Source organism: Mastomys coucha, unplaced genomic scaffold (genome assembly GCF_008632895.1).
Source record: "Mastomys coucha isolate ucsf_1 unplaced genomic scaffold, UCSF_Mcou_1 pScaffold20, whole genome shotgun sequence".
NCBI lineage: Eukaryota > Metazoa > Chordata > Mammalia > Rodentia > Muridae > Mastomys > Mastomys coucha.
In genome coordinates this window covers 82,889,541-82,899,066 of record NW_022196903.1, presented here as the reverse complement: position 1 = coordinate 82,899,066, position 9,526 = coordinate 82,889,541, and positions in this window count along the sequence as shown.

Genomic DNA, 9,526 nt, shown 5'->3' with positions numbered 1-9,526 from the left:
CCCTTTAATTAAACCTCTTAAACGTGGAGCTGCTTGTGTCTGGTGTCTGCAGACGCGCCCGCCACGAGCCGAACCCCATCAATCTTGCCTTTTGGTCATGGTGTCTCATTGCAGTAATAAAATTAAGACACCTCCGCATACACATACTCATATACACACCCTACATATACATGTCTGTATACACATACCACATACACCCCTCTACATACACACCCACACACTCACACCTCTACACACATACACACCTATACACAAACACACCCTCCCTCCAGATATGCCTCCTCATACACAGTCCATACACATACTTCTCCCCATATATGCACCTCTACACCTCTACACACACTCCTCCACAAACACTCACACACCATTTTCTCCTTAAGAAAGAAAAGAAAAACATGAGAAGAAACAGAACTGGATCCCACTATATGCGTTAGAAACCAGTTGGGCCCTGTGCATTAGTTTCTGTGTTGCTGTGAGAAAATGTCCGACAGGAACATCTGAAAGGGGGAAAGTTTTATTTTGACTCTGTTTTACTCGAATGAAGGGCAAGGAGGAGTGGCTGTGTGTGGATGATGGAGGGTGTGGCAGAGGCCCTTTACATACAGGACCAGGAAACAGAGAGGACACAATCAGGAGGATGGCTATGACAGCCAGAGACCCAGCCCTACTGCCCCACTTCCTAACGCCTCTTCAACCTCCCCAAGCAGCTCTGCCAGTTGGGGAACAACTGTTCAGCAGATGAGCTTTTGGGAGAGACACTTCAGATTTGAACAACTACGCAAACACTATTGTGCAACGTGCCTGACTGCCACGCTCTGGCCACGTCCTCACAATACAACAGATGGCTGGCTTCATCTGGGGCTTTCGTACAGCCCTTCTTTGTCGGAGATGGAATTAGGTTCCCCTTTCTTTTTATTTTATTTTCCCAAATACTTTGAAAGTGGAGCTCAGAGCTCTTTCATTTGGAGTAAAGTTTGCTCTGAGGTTTTGAAGGAAGACCTCTATGGTAGCCAGACTCTGGGTAGTAGTAGGTAGGTGTCCTCTGGGACTCAGGATACCTTCTGTAGTGTCAGAGGCTCAAGAACTGGTCTTCTGCCCGTGGTGACCTCTGCAACTGCAGGAGGCGAGATGGGGTCAGCCTTGTGCCAAGGACAGCTCTTGCACACTGTGGCATGGTGATCCTGAGGTCCCATGAACTATGTACCAGGCATGTCCAGAGGATGACGGTCCCAGAAAAGCTCCTTGAGCATTCCTTAAAGCTGTAGGCACTGTGTACTTGGGCTGGGCCATCAACTTTCAACTTCCCTTGGCTCAGCCACAGGCAGAGCCGGGTGAGAGAGATGTGACATGAAGGGCCCCACAGAGACAAAAGTTAAGAATTCAGCAAGACCTAGGAATAGACGCCATCATGTCTGACACAGATTTAGAAAGAAGAGATTCACAATTTTAAGAAAGGGGAGAGTTCACATGCAGAGAATGGGAAAAGGTAAGAAGATGGAGAGATAGAAACTGCAACCAATGGTGCCCCGTGGAAGGCTGCAGAGGAGCAGGGATTGAGGACGAGACTGCCTACAGAGATGAAAACAGATGAAAAATGAGGGACGAGGACTGAAATACTATGAGTAAAAATGGGTTTGCAAAATGGAGAGAAAAGCACAGAGGCAACCCAGCCTGTTTCAGGCTAAGCCGCCCGGGGAAGGAGAGCAGACCATGGTCAGCTGTGGCAAGACTACAAGAGAGATCGATGGTGCACCAATCAATAAGACAACGCAGAGGTAACGAGCTAGAAAGCCACAGAGTTCCTCCTTCCTCCCAGCACCGACCCTTCTGGGCAGCTGGACCCCATGGCCTGCATCCTGTACCACAATGAGCTCCTAGAACTGGCTGCCTATGAGTCTGCTGATGTGCCAGCGTCCACTGCCCAGCAGGAATGAGAGCAGCATGAGTTCCTTTGGATCTTAGCCACCTCCACTCAGGTGAAGTCAGGTCCTTAGCTACACCCAAGCAAACAATTTTGGGATAAGCCAGAGTGAAGCTGAGTTAGTGAGTTTCTAAGCAGGAGAAAAGATGACAAGAGGACACACTCCAGGCCGCAGAGCAGTGTTTGGAGGGGCACATGGGGAAAGGACAGGCCACATCCAAGCAAGGCTGTAAGGCATGCTTAGGAGTATTTAGAATGGTTTCATTAGATCCTGGGGTTTACTAAGTCACCCGCTCAAAGGATGTGATTTACAATAAGGCTTGAAGATTAACGACGTTTAAAACTAAGCATAGAAATAGGAGCTGGCTCACTTCTCTTTCCTGAAAGAGTAAAATTATCTGAAAGAGTAAAATTATGTTTTGCTTTAGATGAGGGAATGCTCAGCATCCAACTCCAGGTGAGAGACTTTCTGTCCCCATACAAGCAGAACTTACTGTTTTCCACAGCCTTGTGAGAGTTGTCTCTGAGGAAAGCAGGCATTATCTCTGTAGGCAATTTGATTTTATTGGTTCTGTTGAAGTTTCCGAGTGCTCAGTCAGCAGGAAGGCAACCTGGGCCCCAGGATGAGGGACTTCTTCCGTTCCTGGGGCTCCTTAATTTTCCACCTTCTGTCTTCCATTAGCATCTAAAATTCAGAAACTTGGGTTGGGATTTGAATGAGCCCAGCAGACGGTAGCTAGAAGCTGCCCCTCTCCTGTGCTGTTCAGTATAGGACAAGGACAACAGAAGCCTTTTCTAGACCAGGGCCGATTCACAGTCAACATCACTGCCTTGGCGTGTCCCAGATGGTGGGCTCAAATGTCCTCAAAAAGAAAATATCTAGGGAGCACCATTCTCTACACCTGACTCCCCACCCCCACCCCACCCCCACTCCCCACCTCCACACCGACTCTCTGCCTCCCTGCTCCTGAAAGATGCATAGCTTCTGAAAATTTCATCAAAACACTGGCATGAGGAGCCTGGGGGTTGGGGGTTGGGGGTCCAGGCATCCTGCTGTTGATCAAACCTGGACTGCCCAGGATGTTGCAGGCATGGGGTGGGGTGGGGAGCTGAGGATGCTCCTAGTGTGCACATTGCGGTGGGGAGGGGCAGGAAATATGCTGCACCAGCTTTCTGTGTGAATGGGCAATGCAGATGGCAATGTGGGTACTGGGTGTACTAGGCACAGGGGACAGCACATTCAGGGTCTCAGGCCTGTGACTACCATGGCTCCAAATCACATTTGCTCCATACCCTGGCACTTGGTGGTTATTAAAGAACCAAGATCATGCCCTTAGGTGGCTTTAGAATAGGTGGTATGTAGGGGCCACACCTGTGTCCCCACTGTGAGGGCAGAGATGCCGTATTCCCTTGTCTGATCTGATTTGAAGACATCAGCTGTTCCTTGAGGTGTGCCAGCAGCAAGCAGGTGGTACAGCTTTAGGTCTTGCCAACGGAAAGATCCTGCCTAGTTTGGTGAGGAAAACCATTCAGCATGAAGAGGCTGCCTTCTTTAGGCAGGTGGCTCTGTGACTAGAGCACAGGGCTTGCAAACACATGTGTGCATGTATGTGCATGTGTGTGCAGGTGAGTGTTTATGTGTCTGAGTATATGTGTATGTGTGAATGTGTGTGCCTGTGAGTGTTAATGTGTTCATGTGTGTGTGTGTGTGTGTGTGTGTGTGTGTGTGTTTGTCTGTCTGTGGAGAAGGGAGTATAGTGTAAGTACAGGGTCCTGTGCCCTTTGGGTTGCTTAGTCATCTCTAACAGATCTGGAGGAAGGGACACCGGAAAAAGGCTGAGGGCAGGACAGTTGACCAGAGTAGATGCAGGGTGGTATAACCAGGGCTGTGCTCAGGGACTAGTCTCGGGAAATTGATTGCCGAGGCTCAGTACTGCTGAACATGCTGAGGCCTTGGAGACCAAAGGAAGGGCGTAGCGCAGCTGTGTGGAGAGGTGGGTCATGGAGGTAGGATGACAGAAAGCAGCAGTATGTATCAGTCACCTCCAAACACAATGGTCCAAGCACTACTCTCAAAGACTAGCAAACTGAGCAGATGCTATGGGTTGGGCTGTGCTGGGCTGAGCCTGACTGGTTTGTGCTGTTCTTCGCTGGACCTTCCACAGCTTAGAACCAGGTTTGCTGTGTGCAGAAGCTGTGTGAGGGAAGGCCGGCTGGAAGGAAGGGTCCTAGGTAGGCAGAACTTTCCAGGGACCTTGTGGGTATAAATGAGGGAGATCCTGAGGCCAGATTTTCTGTCCACCTCCCCAGGAGGACTTGAGGCCACAGAGCTCATGTGTGGGGCAGTGCTGTCAAACTGGTCATCTCAATGCCTAGCCAGCAGATGTCAAGAGTGGCCTCTGCCCTGGAGGGCACAGTGGATGAGAAGGAGACAGAGCTGTGACAGTAAGAGGAACTCATGAAGGGTTCAGGGGTCATTCTGACAGGGGTCTGAACATGGACGGGGGTTTCACCATGTGGCCAATAGGGTAAATTAGGGCTGAGGCTAAAGGCAGCCAGTTACACCAAGGAAGGAGAGGTTCCCGTGGGTGCTCTGGAGCCCACAGCACCACGCAGTCTGCTCTTGCCCAAGCAGCCTAGGGATTAAACTGACTTTGTTGGGATTACAGTTGCCAATCAAGTTCAAGTACATTTTTAAGAGCTTAATTTGCGGCCCTAGGTTTCAAATAAAATCATCAAGTCCAGTCGATTAAACTCATTAAGGCGGGCAGCCCGGCTGGCGTTTACACCACCATCAGATTCGAAGAATTAATTAGGGGCTGTTATCCTTTGTCGGGATTAGTGGTGCTGGCCTCGAGGCCCTGGGTGTCTGTAGAAGGCATGCTGTAATCTCTTTAGTGGGCCTCAACAGATCGGTGGCTGTGGGGCAGGAAGACCATGTGATGTCCGGATTCTAGCAAAGGGAGTAAAGCCTTGGGAGCTTGGGTGTGTATGTAGGCTCCACCAGCAGGTTGGACTGCCCTAAGGGACTGAGGCCACAGGCCCTGCACTCCAGCCCTAACCTTTCCCAGTGTCCCACACAGCGGGGGGAGGGGGTCTTTGTGCTCCCTCAACTCTTAGATTGTGTGGCATGTTCCCAGTAGGTGGGGTCCAGGGCTCCAGTTCCTTAGGTAGTATATATATACTTGTTGTACTGTGCCTGTGTTGCCTCCGAACTGGCTCATGTTCCCCCTAATCCTCAGCACGGGGTCAGGAGTGAGTTCTGAACACTGGAAGCAGTGTGCAGAGGCACCTTCACTTTCTAGCAGAGAACAGAGGGAGGCGAGGCCATGCCACTCAGGCAGAAGAGGACATGAGACAGGAAATCGAGCTCTGTCTACGACTTGTCCCTGGTTTGGCTGTCAAAGAGTCTGCTTCCCCTCTTGCTGGCTCATTTCCGGGCACCTATCTTCTTTCAGTTCTTCGTGCATGCCAAATGCATCCAAGGGCCTCAGAACCCTTTGCATTCTCTGGTTTCCCAGGTGTCAGGCTCTTTCCATTCCACAAGGTCTCAGCGCCAATATTATGTTTTCAAAGAGGCCTTCTTCCCCCATCTAAGAATGTTCTAGAAAAGGACTGTAGAATAGGAAGATCACATAAGCCACGTAGGTCATTTAAACGTTTACAACAGCCTGGCTAATGAGAAATTAAATTTAGTTACTACTCTAGTTTCCTTCCTGTTGTGATAAAATACTCTCTGGCCAAAACCAACTTGATGAGGGAAGGATTCGGCTTACACTTTCAGGTCCATCGTAATTGAAGGAAGAAGTCAGGGCAGGAATTCCAGGCAGAAACCTGGAGGCAGGAACCGTGGTGGAACACTGCTTGCTGATGCATTCTTAGGCTCATGCTTAGCTAGCTTCCTTATACAACCCAGGACTACCTGCCTAGGAATGGCGCTGCCCACAGTGGCCTGGACCCTCCCACATCATCAATGAAGACAATCCCTTACAAACACATTGACAGATCAATCTGACAAAGACAATTACTCAGCTGAGACTCTTTCTCAGGTGGTAACAATTTGACAGTTAATGCTAATTGGGGCAGTTAATAGTTACATGCATATTAAGTATTTAGCTATATTTATCTTAATTCCCTTTAATCCAACATATCAAAAATATTTACTACTCTGTAGGTAACCAATGTAAAAATAATCAACGAATGATTCTCATACTCTTGTGTTGTGCTAAGTCTGTGAAATCTGATGAGTCTTATACTTTTGGCCCGTGTCAATTCCAAAGCTAAATTTTTATCAGAAGCACTCGATCTGCATTTAGATTTGATAGAGTTTATGTTGAAAGAGATTTACATACCCAAGTAGTTCTAAAATATCTGAACTGATTTGAGCTTCCATTTTTTTAATTTAAATTACTTAAAATTCAATAAAGCATAAAAACCCCAGGTCCTCATTTCACGGGAGCCCATTGTTCACAGTCAGCCAGGGAAGAACTGCCCATCTTGCAGAAGATTCTGTTGGGCTCTGGACTATACCCTGAGTTTTCTAAGCATTCCACACTTCCTACATCTGCTCACTGCCTCTCTCCTCTTGTTTCCTCTGGGCCAGTGGCTCCTCCAAGGTAGGACTCTGGCCATAGAATGGAGGACAGGGTGGTGCTGAGGGTGAAGTGCCAACATGAGGGCCGAGAGCAGACCTTCCCTAGGCTGTGGCAAGGAGGCTGCCCCTGGGCTGCAGTGCCTGAAGAGCTTGGTCCCAGCTGGTGTGGGGTGCAGACTGAGCAGGGTTGGCTTGAGGAGAGAAAGCATCATGGCTCCCAGACTAGAGCAGAGACACACCTGTCTTACATACCCAGGTTGGCCAGAGCCTTCTCCCTGTCCTCGCTCTGACGTCTCTGTTCTCCTCCTAGTCTCAGTAGACCATTCATGCTGGGCTGTCCCGGCCTGGCCTTCTTCAGCCCTTCAGCACCTCTCTCCAGTTGCTACATATGATGGCACCTCCTTGGTTCATCTTAGATTAACTGAGGAAAACCTGGTAACTGACCAGGCTGGGGTACAGCCACCCATCGACCCAGGGAAGAAGAGGCGTCAAGAAACTCCACTGCCTAGAAGTGAGTGGCAAGTCTCATGAGAAGCCAGCAGTCATCATCTCTGTCAGTCAGGCGAAGACCGTGGGTCCCAGGGAAAGTACAGTCTTCTGTGGGGCTGGGAATGGGGATTTGGCACCGTGGGAAGTGGCTGCTCTGCTCTCTGGACACAGCCAAGGCTCTGACTGTGAGTCACCAGGACACACATTGTGGCTACAGAGACTGTCTGGGAGATGGGAGGGGAAGGCTGCTATAGGTGTCTCAATCTCTTGAATAGAGGCATGAGAACCTGGTTAGGATGGACAGGGCTAAGAGGAAGGAGGGAGGTCAAGGTGGGGAGGGGGCGTCTCAGCCATAGTTTTGAGTCTAGCCTGAAGTTGGTGACCCTGGGACACCCTAGATTTTCATCGGTCAGTGGTGGTGTCCTGTGCTCTGTGCTTTATGTTCTCATCATGGTGTCCAGATAGAGCTGTGAGCTGGGTGGGGTCTAGCCTCCTGCTTGTGTGAACTAAGACTATCCTACTTCTCTATCAGTAGGCTTTCTGATCTAAAAATCCCTCTATGTCCTTTCCTCAAGGCCCCAACAGAGGAACTATGGGATGGAGTATGGAGTCTCTAAGTGCTGGGTCTCGACTGTGTGCTCCTCTAAATGAAGTCCGCTTAAAGACACAGCCTGTCTGGTCTCTGTAAGGCCAGAGTAGGGAGCACAGTTAGTATCTGCTCTGCCCAATGCCTCTGTAGGGCATCTGTGCTGGGCAGGTGGGTAAGAGCATTCAAGGACCCCTTCTCCCCTCCCTCCCTCCCTTCTTCCCTCCTTCCCTTCCTTCCTTCCTTCTTTCCTTCCTTTCTTCCAAGAGTCTCTCTCTCTTGAGTCTGACCTCTTGACTGATCAGCATCTTCTCCCATGGACTTGACCTGGAAACTCTCACTGTTTCCTTAGCAACTGGTGGGCAGTCATTGCCCTCTATCAGTAGGCTTTCTGATCTAAAAATCCCTCTATGTCCTTTCCTCAAGGCTCCATCAGCCCCTCCTGTGACCTGTGGCAGCTTCAGACCCTGTCTATTTGTTGGTCCTATCGGTGGTTCTAATGTGGCTTCCCAGAACAGAGTCCAGGGAGGAGTGTGTGGGCCTACACAGAGTTTAGGTCCTGGGACCCAGGCTCTGATGAGATGGACTGGAGCAGGTTGGGATCAGCGTGTCATCATCCAGACTTACCTGTCTCTTGTGGTCCAGGACTAGCAATAATCCTAGTGTGTGCCCACTGCTGTGACATGGGGTTGGGGCACTGGGGCAGGTATGGTTCATCATTGAGAGACCAGGGTGGTCCTGTCATCAGTAGACCCCATAGCTCCCATGTCTTCTGAAGCCCAGGAGATCTGAGCTAGCCAGCAGATGGGGCCTCTATCCACTGAGGAAGGTTAAGTCTGCTCTCCTTGCCAGGAGGTGAGTGTGGAATAAGGGACTCAGGATGCTAGTCCAGCAGGCATCTGGCTGAACCTCACTCAGGCCCTGTATTTTCAAGTCCACCTCCCAGCTCTCTCTCCTCTGCACCTGCTCCTCCCACGGCCCCACCAGAGAAGCTCCTTCTAGGGCTGAGTCTCCGCCCTGGCCTGAAAATCCTGTCATTTGCTGGGGACACAGTAGAGCAGGGGCTATGATTATCTTCCTTGGGCCAGGGGGTGGGGCTAGGGACGGCCTAGCCAATCAGTTGCTCAGCAGGCCGAGGCTCTGAGTGGAGGCTCACAGACCCCAGGCCCATGCCTTGCATGATCTGTGGCTCTGATTGGTACTGGGCACTGGCATGGAGGTGGCTGGCGGCTGGGTCGGGCTTCAGGCCGTTGGCACCGTGGGCCCAGCAACATTTTTTTTTTCTGTAGGTTGAGGCAGACAGAGGCTCATCCAGAACTGAAAGCAGGAATGAGGCTCCAACCTCCATGTGAGGGGTCTTGGCACTCACACACGTTTGAGTGGGACTTCTGTGCAATTAGAAATTGGCGATTTCTAAGATTCTTGCTAAAACTCCTTGCCCAATGTTCCATAGCTAAAAGTCCCAAATTCCACCATTAGTCTCATGAGCCATGGACAGCAGTGGCCAAGGAAGAGTGCCTTGTGAGTGACATTTCATCAAAACTCTGCACAGAGCATGGGGGACCAAGTTCCTGGCCAGGGTATAGTGCACACCAAGGTCCCGAGGCCACAATGTATATATTGAATGAGCAGACATCTGTGTCTGAAGGCTGCTTTTCTCAGAACTAAATGGAGACTGGAGCCTTATAGCTTCTGAGGCTGGCTGCCAGGGCCACGCTTTTGTAGTAACAAGGGCAGGACCCAGGGCAGCTGTTAATTAAGTCACAATGGGCTTGCTCCCTGCAGTTGTGAACAAAGGCAGAGCTGAGCTATGGAAGTCATCCTGAATCAGGAGATGGGAGACCCCATAGCACTACCTCCATGCCTGTCCTGGGATGAGGCCAAGGAATTCAGGTCCCTTAATCTCATGGGCATGTGTGCCCCCAGCCCCGCCCAC